At 38.8% G+C, this 11,587-nt stretch overlaps 1 non-coding gene and 1 pseudogene across 1 annotated transcript; one reads left to right on the top strand and one right to left on the bottom strand.

The window, feature by feature from the left end:
* The first annotated feature begins 3,480 nt into the window (after nt 1-3,480).
* LOC134999960 (U1 spliceosomal RNA) lies at nt 3,481-3,643 on the top strand. Its single transcript, XR_010202023.1, has one exon. It is a non-coding gene; the product is annotated as a U1 spliceosomal RNA (small nuclear RNA).
* Nucleotides 3,644-9,238: 5,595 nt separating this feature from the next.
* LOC134999448 (U1 spliceosomal RNA) lies at nt 9,239-9,417 on the bottom strand (annotated as a pseudogene).
* Between the last annotated feature and the right edge of the window lie 2,170 nt (nt 9,418-11,587).

The following is an 11,587-nucleotide window of genomic DNA, read 5'->3' as shown; positions in this document are numbered from 1 at the left end:
AGACTATTACATGTGAAAGCAGCAAGGATGCAGTGGCGTTAATGTTTCCTGGTGTCAACCTGTATTATTTCAGTAGACATTGAAATGAAGATGCATCTTGCTGCCTTTCCAATGAAGCAAGTTTAATTTAGTAATAGGTGAAAAACCATCCCTACAAAGGTGTTAATCAGAGACTTGGCTTTGTGGACACTTTTCAGAGAACAAATTTGTTAGCATAAAAATAAAGCCAGAAAATGAAGAGCTGTTTAATCACTCAATTGGATTTTTTTGCCAGCATATTTCTTTTTCTCTGCAACCCACTGCTAAATTGTGCTTCCTAGCTGTTTTTATAAAATCACTGAATCAAATCTAACTCTGATTACATCAGAGAAGGCCAGGTACCCTACACCATAACAGGGGGTTTGAAATTTTGACTTGTCTACTTAAAGATCACCAAAATCTGATAACAAGGTCAATTAAGTCCCTGGGTGGGATTGAACCACCAACCTTTTGGTTAATAGCCTTACACACTAACTGATTGCGCCACAGCGACACTTTGCAGAAGTACTTACTGACAAAGGCTAATAAGCATTCATCTAGAACGATTCCTAGAAACATTTTAAAAAGTCAATAATGTGGAGAGTTTTTGTAAGATGTTTCTTCCATCAACCAATGAAGAAACACATTGGTACTTTCCCATGATGAGTGAGTGCTTCAGGATCTCTTGCACTTACATGTGCAGCAGAGTACTGTAATGGAAGCATGCTGGGTCCATAACCCAGAGGTAGGCAGTTTGAAACTATCCTCTGCTATATGCATTTTTTTTTGTTAATTAAAGTAATCCAAAACTGGGATTGATATTTTTGCTCTTTTATTTTTACTTAAAGTACAATAACTTTTACCATTTTAATTTGTTTTAATAGTATATTGACAGTATTGTTTTCTTTCAAAAATCCAATTATTTTCTTTACCCGATTATTAAAATGGTAATTGACAAAAACAAACTACATTGTCACCAGAAGAGCAATACAAAATGTACAAGTGATATATTAAAATCATCTTTCCAGCTTGAATTTCAATGATGCATTGGGGCAACGATTTTGTGAGAAACATCTTCACCCTTAAATAAAGATTTTCTTAATTCCTTACCTGTGTGCTAATTAGATATCACCTTGTTTTCACATTAAACAGACTTCCACATGAGAAAGCAGCAAGGATGCAGTGGCGTTAATGTTTCCTGGTGTCAACCTGTATTATTTCAGTAGATATTGAAATGAGGATGCATCTTGCTGCCTTTCCAATGAAGCAAGTTTAATTTAGTAATAGGTGAAAAACCATCCCTACAAAGATGTTAATCAGATACTTGGCTTTGTGGACACTTTTCAGAGAACAAATTTGTTAGCATAAAAATAAAGCCAGAAAATGAAGAGCTGTTTAATCACTCAATTGGATTTTTTTGCCAGCATATTTCTTTTTCTCTGCAACCCACTGCTAAATTGTGCTTCCTAGCTGTTTTTATAAAATCACTGAATCAAATCTAACTCTGATTACATCAGAGAAGGCCAGGTACCCTACACCATAACAGGTGTTTTCGAAATTTTGACTTGTCTACTTAAAGATCAACAAAATCTGATAACAAGGTCAATTACGTCCCTAGGTGGGATTGAACCATCAACCTTTTGGTTAATAGCCGTACACACTAACTGATTGCGCCACAGCGACACTTTGCAAAAGTACATACTGACAAAGGCTAATAAGCATTCATCTAGAACGTTTCCTATAAAAACTTTAAATAGTCAATAATCTGGAGAGTTTTTGTAAGATGTTTCTTCCATCAACCAATGAAGAAACACATTGGTACTTTCCCATGATAAGTGAGTGCTTCAGGATCTCTTGCACTTACATGTGCATCAGAGTACTGTAATGGAAGCATGCTGGGTCCATAACCCAGAGGTAGGCAGATTGAAACTATCCTCTGCTATATGCATTTTTTTTTGTTAATTAAAGTAATCCAAAACTGGGATTGGCATTTTTGCTCTTTTATTTTTACTTAAAGTACAATAACTTTTACCATTTTAATTTGTTTTTTTAGTATATTGACAGTATTGTTTTCTTTCAAAAATCCACTTAATTTTCTTTACCCGATTATTAAAATGGTAATTGACAAAAACAAACTACATTGTCACCAGAAGAGCAATACAAAATGTACAAGTGATATATTAAAATCATCTTTCCAGCTTGAATTTCAATGATGCATTGGGGCAACGATTTTGTGAGAAACATCTTCACCCTTAAATAAAGATTTTCTTAATTCCTTACCTGTGTGCTAATTAGATATCACCTTGTTTTCACATAAAACAGACTTCCACATGAGAAAGCAGCAAGGATGCAGTGGCGTTAATGTTTCCTGGTGTCAACCTGTATTATTTCAGTAGATATTGAAATGAGGATGCATCTTGCTGCCTTTCCAATGTAGCAAGTTTAATTTAGTAATAGGTGAAAAACCATCCAAGAGCTGTTTAATCACTCAATTGGATTTTTTTGCCAGCATATTTCTTTTTCTCTGCAACCCACTGCTAAATTGTGCTTCCTAGCTGTTTTTATAAAATCACTGAATCAAATCTAACTCTGATTACATCAGAGAAGTCTAAATACCTAACACCATAACAGGGGGTTTGAAATTTTGACTTGTCTACTTAAAGATCACCAAAATCTGATAACAAGGTCAATTACATCCCTGGGTGGGATTGAACCACCAACCTTTTGGTTAATAGCCATACACACTAACTGATTGCGCCACAGCGACACTTTGTAAAAGTACATACTGACAAAGGCTAATAAACAATCATCTAGAACGTTTCCTAGAAAAACTTTAAAAAGTCAATAATCTGGAGTGTTTTTGTAAGATGTTTCTGCCATCAACCAATGAAGAAACATATTGGTACTTTCCCATGATGAGTGAATGCTTCAGGATCTCTTGCACTTACATGTGCAGCAGAGTACTGCAATGGAAGCATTCTGGCCCCATAACCCAGAGGTAGACAGATTGAAACTATCCTCTGCTATATGCATTTTTTTTGTTAATTAAAGTAATCCAAAACTGGGATTGATATTTTTGCTCTTTTATTTTTACTTAAAGAACAATAACTTTTACCATTTTAATTTGTTTTAATAGTATATTGACAGTATTGTTTTCTTTCAAAAATTCACTTAATTTTCTTTTCTTTGTGCTAATTAGATATCACCTTGTTTTCACATTAAATAGACTTCCACATGAGAAAGCAGCAAGGATGCAGTGGCGTTAATGTTTCCTGGTGGTAGTGGGGGACTGTGTTTGTGCTTTCCTCTGGTCAGCTCTGGTAAAAGTCAGATTTCTTTGTCTCAGATCTTCCTCTAGCCTTGTTCTTATTTCGAGAGTTCCCTTGTGCTACCTCAGTTGGATCTCCTTCACTTGACAGGGGGGTACCCGAGCAGCGACCCTCCCCAGCACTAGCCCAACTCCTACTTACCTGCCAGGTGAGATACTATGATCATGAAGGTGCTTCTCCCAGGGCAAGGCTCACCCATTGCACTCTGGGTGTGCTGCTCCTGCGATTTCCCCAAATGTGGGAAACTTGACTGCATAATTTGTGTTTCCCCTGGTCGGCTCTCGTATAATTCAGATCTCTTTGTCTCAGGTCTATCTCCAGCCTAGTTTGCTGTCTGTTTCCACTTCTCTTTTCCTAAACCGCTCCCTTCTATGCCCTTGCGCACCTTAATTAAATCTAACTCTGATTACGTCAGAGAAGGCCAGGTACCCTACACCATAAGAGGGGGTTTGAAATTTTGACTTGTCTGCTTAAAGATCACCAAAATATGATCACAAGGTCAATTACATCACTGGGTGGGAACCTTTTGGTTAATAGCCCATGTAAGTGCAAGAGATCCTGAAGCACTCACTCATCATGGGAAAGTACCAATGTGTTTCTTACAAAAATTCTCCAGATTATTGACTTTTTAAAGTTTTTCTAGGAAACGTTCTAGATGAATGCTTATTAGCCTTTGTCAGTATGTACTTTTGCAAAGTGTCGCTGTGGCGCAATCAGTTAGTGTGTATGGCTATTAACCTAAAGGTTGGTGATTCAATCCCACCCAGGGACGTAATTGACCTTGTTATCAGATTTTGGTGATCTTTAAGTAGACAAGTCAAAATTTCAAACCCCCTCTTATGGTGTAGGGTACCCGGCCTTCTCTGATGTAATCAGAGTTAGATTTGATTAAGTGATTTTATAAAAAAACAGCTAGGAAGCACAATTTAGCAGTGGGTTGCATAGAAAAAAAATTATGCTGGCAGAGAAGTCCAATTGAGTGATTAAACAGCTCTTCATTTTCTGATTTTATGTTTATGCTAACAAATTTGCTCTCTGAAAAGTGTCCACAAAGCCAAGTCTCTGATTAACACCTTTGTAGGAATGGTTTTTCACCTATTACTGAATTAAACTTGCTTCATAGGAAAGGCAGCAAGATGCATCCTCATTTCAATGTCTACTGAAATAATACAGGTTGACACCAGGAAACATAAACGTCACTGCATCCTTGCTGCTTCCTCATGGGGAAGTCTGTTTAATGTGAAAACAAGGTGATATCTAATCAGCACACAGGTAAGGAATTAAGAAAATCTTTCTTTATGGGTGAAGATGTTTCTCAAAAAATTGTTGCACCAAGGCATCATTGAAATTCAAGCTGGAAAGATGATTTTAATATATCACTTGTACATTTTGTACTGCTCTTCTGGTGACAATGTAGTTTGTTTTTGTCAATTACCATTTTAATAATAGGGTAAAGAAAATTAAGTGGATTTTTGAAAGAAAACAATACTGTCAATATACTATTAAAACAAATTAAAATGGTAAAAGTTATTGTACTTTAAGTAAAAATAAAAGAGCAAAAATATCAATCCCAGTTTTGGATTACTTTAATTAACAAAAAACAATGCATATAGCAGAGGATAGTTTCAATCTGCCTACCTCTGGGTTATGGACCCAGCATGCTTCCATTACAGTACTCTGCTGCACCTGTAACTGCAAGAGATCCTGAAGCACTCACTCATCATGGGAAAGTACCAATGTGTTTCTTCATTGGTTGATGGAAGAAACATCTTACAAAAACTCTCCACATTATTGACTTTTTAAAATGTTTCTAGGAAACATTCTAGATGAATGCTTATTAGCTTTTGTCAGTATGTACTTTTGAAAAGTGTCGCTGTGGCGCAATCAGTTAGTGTATAAGGCTATTAACCAAAAGGTTGGCGGTTCAATCCCACCCAGGGACGTAATTGACCTTGTTATCAGATTTTGGTGATCTTTAAGTAGACAAGTCAAAATTTCAAACCCCCTCTTATGGTGTAGGATACCTGGCCTTCTCTGATGTAATCAGAGTTAGATTTGATTAAGTGATTTTATAAAAAAACAGCTAGGAAGCACAATTTAGCAGTGGGTTGCAGAGAAAAAGAAAAATGCTGGCAGAAAAATCCAATTGAGTGATTAAACAGCTCTTCATTTTCTGGCTTTATTTTTATGCTAACAAATTTGTTCTCTGAAAAGTGTCCACAAAGCCAAGTCTCTGATTAACACCTTTGTAGGGATGGTTTTTCATCTATTACTAAATTAAACTTGCTTCATTGGAAAGGCAGCAAGATGCATCCTCATTTCAATGTCTACTGAAATAATACAGGTTGACACCAGGAAACATTAACGCCACTGCATCCTTGCTGCTTTCTCATGTGGAAGTCTGTTAAATGTGAAAACAAGGTGATATCTAATTAGCACACAGGTAGGGAATTAAGAAAATCTTTATTTAAGGGTGAAGATGTTTCTCACAAAATCGTTACCTCAATGCATCATTGAAATTCAAGCTGAAAAGATGATTTTAATATATCACTTGTACATTTTGTATTGCTCTTCTGGTGACAATGTAGTTTGTTTTTGTCAATTACCATTTTAATAATAGGGTAAAGAAAATTAAGTGGATTTTTGAAAGAAAACAATACTGTCAATATACTATTAAAACAAATTAAAACAGTAAAAGTTATTGTACTTTAAGTAAAAATAAAAGAGCCAAAATATCAATCCCAGTTTTGGATTACTTTAATTAACAAAAAAAATGCATATAGCAGAGGACAGTTGCAATCTGCCTACCTCTGGGTTATAGGCCCAGCATGCTTCCATTGTAGTCCTCTGCTGCACATGTAAGTGCAAGAGATCCTGAAGCACTCACTCATCATGGGAAAGTACCAATGTGTTTCTTCATTGGTTGATGGAAGGAACATCTTACAAAAACTCTCCAGATTATTGACTTTTTAAAGTTTTTCTAGGAAACGTTCTAGATGAATGCTTATTATCCTTTGTCAGTATGTACTTTCGCAAAGTGTCTCTGAGGCGCAAATAGTTAGCATGTTCAGTTGTTAACCAAAAGGTTGGTGGTTCAATCCCACCTAGGGACGTAATTGACCTTGTTATCAGATTTTGGTGATCTTTAAGTAGACAAGTAAAAATTTCAAACCACATCTTATGGTGTAGGGTACCTGGCCTTCTCTGATGTAATCAGAGTTAGATTTGATTAAGTGATTTTATAAAAAAAACAGCCACGAAGCACAATTTAGCAGTGGGTTGCAGAGAAAAAGAAATATGCTGGCAGAAAAATCCAATTGAGTGATTAAACAGCTCTTCATTTTCTGGCTTTATTTTTATGCTAACAAATTTGTGCTCTGAAAAGTGTCCACAAAGCCAAGTATCTGATTAACAGCTTTGTAGGGATGGTTTTTCACCTATTATTAAATTAAACTTGCTTCATTGGAAAGGCAGCAAGATGCATCCTCATTTCAATGTCTACTGAAATAATACAGGTTGACACCAGGAAACATAAACGTCACTGCATCCTTGCTGCTTCCTCATGGGGAAGTCTGTTTAATGTGAAAACAAGGTGATATCTAATCAGCACACAGGTAAGGAATTAAGAAAATCTTTCTTTATGGGTGAAGATGTTTCTCACAAAATTGTTGCACAAAGGCATCATTGAAATTCAAGCTGGAAAGATGATTTTAATATATCACTTGTACATTTTGTACTGCTCTTCTGGTGACAATGTAGTTTGTTTTTGTCAATTACCATTTTAATAATAGGGTAAAGAAAATTAAGTGGATTTTTGAAAGAAAACAATACTGTCAATATACTATTAAAACAAATTAAAATGGTAAAAGTTATTGTACTTTAAGTAAAAATAAAAGAGCAAAAATATCAATCCCAGTTTTGGATTACTTTAATTAACAAAAAACAATGCATATAGCAGAGGATAGTTTCAATCTGCCTACCTCTGGGTTATGGACCCAGCATGCTTCCATTACAGTACTCTGCTGCACATGTAAGTGCAAGAGATCCTGAAGCACTCACTCATCATGGGAAAGTACCAATGTGTTTCTTCATTGGTTGATGGAAGAAACATCTTACAAAAACTCTCCACATTATTGACTTTTTAAAATGTTACTAGGAAACATTCTAGATGAATGCTTATTAGCCTTTGTCAGTATGTACTTTTGAAAAGTGTCGCTGTGGCGCAATCAGTTAGTGTATAAGGCTATTAACCAAAAGGTTGGTGGTTCAATCCCACCCAGGGACGTAATTGACCTTGTTATCAGATTTTGGTGATCTTTAAGTAGACAAGTCAAAATTTCAAACCCCCTCTTATGGTGTAGGGTACATGGCCTTCTCTAATGTAATCAGAGTTAGATTTGATTAAGTGATTTTATAAAAAAACAGCTAGGAAGCACAATTTAGCAGTGGGTTGCAGAGAAAAAGAAAAATGCTGGCAGAAAAATCCAATTGAGTGATTAAACAGCTCTTCATTTTCTGGCTTTATTTTTATGCTAACAAATTTGTTCTCTGAAAAGTGTTCACGAAGCCAAGTCTCTGATTAACACCTTTGTAGGGATGGTTTTTAACCTATTACTAAATTAAACTTGCTTCATTGGAAAGGCAGCAAGATGCATCCTCATTTCAATGTCTACTGAAATAATACAGGTTGACACCAGGAAACATTAACGCCACTGCATCCTTGCTGCTTTCTCATGTGGAAGTCTGTTAAATGTGAAAACAAGGTGATATCTAATTAGCACACAGGTAGGGAATTAAGAAAATCTTTATTTAAGGGTGAAGATGTTTCTCACAAAATCGTTACCTCAATGCATCATTGAAATTCAAGCTGAAAAGATGATTTTAATATATCACTTGTACATTTTGTATTGCTCTTCTGGTGACAATGTAGTTTGTTTTTGTCACTTACCATTTTAATAATAGGGTAAAGAAAATTAAGTGGATTTTTGAAAGAAAACAATACTGTCAATATACTATTAAAACAAATTAAAACGGTAAAAGTTATTGTACTTTAAGTAAAAATAAAAGAGCCAAAATATCAATCCCAGTTTTGGATTACTTTAATTAACAAAAAAAATGCATATAGCAGAGGACAGTTGCAATCTGCCTACCTCTGGGTTATAGGCCCAGCATGCTTCCATTGTAGTCCTCTGCTGCACATGTAAGTGCAAGAGATCCTGAAGTACTCACTCATCATGGGAAAGTACCAATGTGTTTCTTCATTGGTTGATGGAAGGAACATCTTACAAAAACTCTCCAGATTATTGACTTTTTAAAGTTTTTCTAGGAAACGTTCTAGATGAATGCTTATTAGCCTTTGTCAGTATGTACTTTCGCAAAGTGTCTCTGAGGCGCAAATAGTTAGCGTGTTCAGTTGTTAACCAAAAGGTTGGTGGTTCAATCCCACCTAGGGACGTAATTGACCTTGTTATCAGATTTTGGTGATCTTTAAGTAGACAAGTAAAAATTTCAAACCACATCTTATGGTGTAGGGTACCTGGCCTTCTCTGATGTAATCAGAGTTAGATTTGATTAAGTGATTTTATAAAAAAAACAGCCACGAAGCACAATTTAGCAGTGGGTTGCAGAGAAAAAGAAATATGCTGGCAGAAAAATCCAATTGAGTGATTAAACAGCTCTTCATTTTCTGGCTTTATTTTTATGCTAACAAATTTGTGCTCTGAAAAGTGTCCACAAAGCCAAGTATCTGATTAACACCTTTGTAGGGATGGTTTTTCACCTATTATTAAATTAAACTTGCTTCATTGGAAAGGCAGCAAGTGATGTCATCCAAGCAGTGGGTCAAAGTTGGCTTCAAACCTCGTCTGCTTATGAAAAGAGAAAAGGGGTATGCAGGGCATGGCGGCCTTTTGCGGTGCTTGGATGACCCCTAGTTCGCATTAAATAATGCAGTCGAGTTTCCCACATTTGGGGAAATCACAGGGGTCAGCATACCCAGAATGCAATGAATGAACCGCACCCTGGGAGAACAGTCTTCATGACCATGGTATCTCCTATGCAAAATAAGTATGATTTGGGATAGGGCTGGGGAGGGCCGCTGCTCAGGCACATCTCTGTCAAGTAAAGGAGATTCAACTGAGGCAGCACAAGGGAACTCTTATCTGGGGACAACAACTGCAGGGAGAACACATATTTTCAGATGAACATGGGAGGGCAGAAGGCTGCCTAATACTGAAGCACCCCCAAACAACAAACCAAATGCAACAACTAGTGCAAGCATTCCTGGGGGAAGGCCTGCAGCAGATGGATTTGCATATGGCGATGTCATCCAAGCAGAGGGTCAAAGTTGGCTTCAACCCTCGTCTGCATATGAAAAGAGAAAAGATGCGTGCAGGGCATGGCGGCCTTTTGCGGCACTTGGATGACCCCTAGTTCGCATTAAACACCTCCACCCTCCGTCGGTGTGGGGCTCATGTTGGCTATGCCCCAGCCCCTGAAGCATTCAAGCTGATTTCTTGCAGCAGCTGGGCACTGTAACAGCTCCAGAGCTGCTCTGTAAGGCAAGTAAAAGGGTGTGGGCCCTGCAGCACTACCTGTAGTTCGCATTGTGCGAGACCCCTAGTTCGCATTAAACACCCCCACCCTCCTTCAGTGTGGGGCTCATGTTGGCCATGCCCCAGCCCCTGAAGCATTCACGCTGATTTCTTGCAGCAGCTGGGCACTGTAACAGCTCAAGAGCTGCTCTGTAAGGCAAGTAAAAGGGTGTGGGCCCTGCAGCACTACTTGTAGTTTGCATTGTGCATTGGAAGGCACAAAGTAAGCAGACGGGAGGAGAAGTCAGGATAGTGCACAAGGGTATAGACGGGAGGGGCTCAAGAAAAAAGAAGTGGAAACAGACAGCAAACTAGGCTTCCAATGCACAATGCAAACTACAGGTAGTGCTGCAGGGCCCACACCCTTTTACTTGCCTTACAGAGCAGCTCTGGAGCTGTTTAATCACTCAATTGGATTTTTCTGCCAGCATAATTTTTCTCTTACGTCCTAGAGGATGCTGGGGACTCCGTAAGGACCATGGGGGATAGACGGGCTCCGCAGGAGACATGGGCACTTTAAGAAAGACTTTAGATCTGGGTGTGCACTGGCTCCTCCCTCTATGCCCCTCCTCCAGACCTCAGTTTACTACTGTGCCCAGAGGAGACTGGGTGCTTTTCAGGGAGCTCTCCTGAGTTTCCTGACAGAAAGTATATTTGTTAGATTTTTTTATTTTCAGGGAGCCTGCTGGCAACAGACTCCCTGCATCGAGGGGCGGAGGGGAGAGATGCACACCTACTTCTGTGAGTTGATAGGCTCTGCTTCTTAGGCTACTGTACAGCATTAGCTCCAGAGGGATCGGTACGCAGGTCTCACCCTCGCCGTCCGTCCCAGAGCCGCGCCGCCGTCCCCCTCGCAGAGCCGGAAGATAGAAGCCGGGTGAGTATGAGAAGAAAAGAAGACTTCAGAGGCGGCGGAAGACTTCATGATCTTCACTGAGGTAACGCACAGCAGTAAAGCTGTGCTCCATTGCTCCCATACACCTCACACACGGCAGTCAGTGTAAGGGTGAAGGGCGCAGGGGGGACGCCCTGGGCAGCAATATAGACCTCTCTTTGGCAAAATAAATATATATGCAGCTAGGCACTGTATATATATATAAGAGCCCCCGCCATTTTTTTACTATATTTGAGCGGGACAGAAGCCCGTCGCTGAGGGGGTGGGGCTTCTCCCTCAGCACTCACCAGCGCCATTTTCTCCACAGCACCGCTGAGGGGAAGCTCCACGGACTCTCCCCTGCTTATACCACGGTAGAAAGAGGGTCTTAAAGAAGAGGGGGGCACATAATTAGGCGCATATATATATGGAAATACAGCGCTACTGGGTAAACATAAAATTATTGTGTTTTTTTCCTGGGTCATATAGCGCTGGGGTGTGTGCTGGCATACTCTCTCTCTCTGTCTCTCCAAAGGGCCTTGTTGGGGAACTGTCCTCAGATAAGAGGATTCCCTGAGTGTATGGTGTGTCGGTACACGTGTGTCGACATGTCTGAGGTAGAAGGCTCTCCTAGAGAGGAGCAGGAGCAAATTAATGTGGTGTCTCCATCGACAACGCCGACACCTGACTGGATGGATATGTGGAATGTTTTAAGTGCTAATGTAAACTTATTACACAAGAGATTAGACAAAGCTGAAGCTAGGGAACAGTCA

The sequence above is a fragment of the Pseudophryne corroboree genome, unplaced genomic scaffold, assembly GCF_028390025.1.
Source record: "Pseudophryne corroboree isolate aPseCor3 unplaced genomic scaffold, aPseCor3.hap2 scaffold_150, whole genome shotgun sequence".
NCBI classification, from domain to species: Eukaryota; Metazoa; Chordata; class Amphibia; order Anura; family Myobatrachidae; genus Pseudophryne; species Pseudophryne corroboree.
The sequence above is the reverse complement of the archived record's forward strand: the minus strand, read 5'-3'. Positions and strand labels throughout refer to the sequence as shown.